The sequence below is a fragment of the Chrysochloris asiatica genome, unplaced genomic scaffold (genome assembly GCF_000296735.1).
Source record: "Chrysochloris asiatica unplaced genomic scaffold, ChrAsi1.0 scaffold00147, whole genome shotgun sequence".
NCBI classification, from domain to species: Eukaryota; Metazoa; Chordata; class Mammalia; order Afrosoricida; family Chrysochloridae; genus Chrysochloris; species Chrysochloris asiatica.
In genome coordinates this window covers 7910969-7913612 of record NW_006408665.1, presented here as the reverse complement: position 1 = coordinate 7913612, position 2644 = coordinate 7910969, and the positions used below count along the sequence as shown (strand labels likewise).

General features: G+C 38.8%; 1 pseudogene; it reads left to right on the top strand.

Annotated features, from left to right (window-relative positions):
* The window catches only part of LOC102834875, a 38935-nt pseudogene extending 38215 nt beyond the window's left edge, over positions 1 to 720 (top strand).
* The last annotated feature ends 1924 nt before the right edge of the window (positions 721 to 2644 follow it).

Below are 2644 nucleotides of genomic sequence, written 5' to 3'. Positions count from 1 at the left end.
TTCTCCCACTCAATTTAAAATAAAAACTTAAAATAAGTAAATAAATAAAGCCTAGGAAAACATATATAGGGTGGCTATGAGTCAGAACCAACTTAACAATAACAAAATACTTAACAATAACAAAATACTTATGAATGGGAGGGAAATAAACAAACAAACAAACAAACCAAAGGCAGCAATAAGTAAAGATAATGTAGGTTTTTCTAGGTAACCTTGAGCCCTAAAAACAATCATGGAGGTGATCTGTAGGCTGAGTGTTGTCTGCAGTGCTCAAAGTCTGCAGTGCTCAAAGAGCCCGAGCTCTGTTCCTCCAAACTCCAGTGATCAGACCTGCTCTTGTCTCAGCATTTTTCCAGGACCGGTTTACTTCAGGAGCGCAGCATATTCACCTCTCCCCCAGCCATAATTCTGGTTCCAAAGTTGCATCTCTCCACTGGACTAGTGAGAAAGTTGTCAGTGTTTTCCTCCTGGGCCTGCTTCCAACTGCTTATTTGAATCCTTGTTCTGTGATGGACTACTCTCTAGCTGCAGTTCTCACTCTCCATGGTCACTGGGGCCTGGGACATGTTGTTAATGACTATATCCATGAGGCTGCACCACAGAAAGCTGTCAAGGGCTGGCCTCCTGGCACTCTCAGCTTTAACCTTTGCTGGTCTGTGCTATTTCAACTATCATGATGTAGGCATCTGCAAAGCTGGTGCCATGCTGTGGAAGCTCTGACTTTTGACTTAATCCCTCAAAAAATGATTGTACACCTCTCTGCCTCTGCTCTGTCACCCCATTCAACTATCAATAAGGAGGAAATAACAGATGTCCATTGGTGAGACAACGCTTGTCTAATCACTTGATTCTTTTCACAATTTAATCTTGGAGGGAAAGGTTTGAGAGGAATTAATATTCACAGAATAATGAGACTGCCTTCCATATTCTGGTGAAATAATGGGATTGTCTCCTAGCTTTTTAGAAGACTCACAATGTGACAAAACATTGTATGAGCATGTACCTTTTAATTTATCAATCTCTTTATGGGAATTCAATTTGTTACTATCAACATATTGCAATCATACCTCTTTGATATTTGTTCTAGGAATGATGGATGATCGGAATGCCTGTTAACTCAAAAGTAAAGATTTTGCAGAAAAATTTAAGTGTCTTAAGATTTTGGAAACATCTTCCTCTTTTTTTCTATGCTTTTCTGTTTATGGTTACATGTCCTTGTGAAACTTTAAAATGAGGAAATGTCTCACTAATTTCTGAATTTTAGGAGGTGAAGTTTGGAGAATGTTTGAATATAGAGAAGCTCCATTCCTTGAAGATGTATTTAATTATAGATTGCAAACTGAGACATATCCTTCAAATGTCCTTAAATAATCTGCTTACAAATATAAAACTGAAAAGTAAAAAAACTGTTATTTTCTTACTTTGGGCATCTGTAATGTGAAAATGTATTCTATGAAAACAAAAAATTAAAAAATAAAATGATACATAATAAAAAAAGAAAGAAAAGATAATGTAATAACTAAATGATAAAAAAGGAAATTGAACTAAAACTACAGAAGAGAAAAAAGAAGTGAGAAAAATGAGAAATAGAAAAAAATGGAGATAAAAGAAGGTGGTGAAAGAAAGGATAAAAAACAAGGGAAGGGAAAGAGAAAAAGAAGGTGAAAAAAGAAAGAGAAGCAGTGAAAGAAATATTAGGTCAGGGTTTAGACCCATAGAGGAGAAAAAATTTAAGGTCAGGATCCCAGTATGTGTTCATACTCTCTGCCAGCCAAGAAGCTACCAAGGTGGGAGGCTGAGGGATGAAACGTGGCGTGCTGGTTCTAAATGGAGTTTTTATAGGCCTAGGTGTTGTCGCTGGTCAGGGCACCTAATCCAGAAGTAGTTTGTGATGATCCTAACAGTAGATTACAAATGCATTGTCTTTAATTCCAGAAGGAACTCTTTCAGGCCCAGGAGGAAGCTAGTGGCAGGATAGCTACTTGTGAGAGTTCCTGCTTATCCAAGACTCACTGGGAATCTATTCTGAGCTTTTGATGGTTTGAATAGACAGAGTTCAGGTGTCTCCAAACATGGGATTGGTGCACCCTGAGCAAAATGCAAAATGCCATGGCTCTGACCTGTGACAGAGTAGGGGTTGTGCAATGGCTGGGTGAGGGTGGAGATTAGCTACAACTCTTGTCACCAGGAGAGTGTGGAGAATAAGTCAGAATCACACCTTTCTTATTTCAGGCCACCCAATAACATGCATCTGCATTGTCAGGCCAATGTCTGAATCCAATGCTGTTCACAAAAGTTCAAGACGGCTGTGATGAGTCGGACCAGTCAACAATTCAACAATTCTCCTCTCTCACAACCCCTGTTTTCACAGCTTCTCCAAGTCAGTATTCAATCCACTTCTCTATCCTGTCCTCTGAAGTTCAAGGTTCCAGGATCGTCATCTGTATATGTTTCATTTAGTGTTATATTTTTGTGGTAGAGGGTCTGAGTAGCCTGTTTTCCTAATCCTTCATCTTGCTTTAAGTCAATATTTACCATTTAATTATCACTTACTATATGGAGTCTTGTGTTAGACTGCAAAGTCGGTTTGAATCACAAGGTTCAAGCTCACCTTGGAAACCCTATATGTGGTCACTGTAGGTCG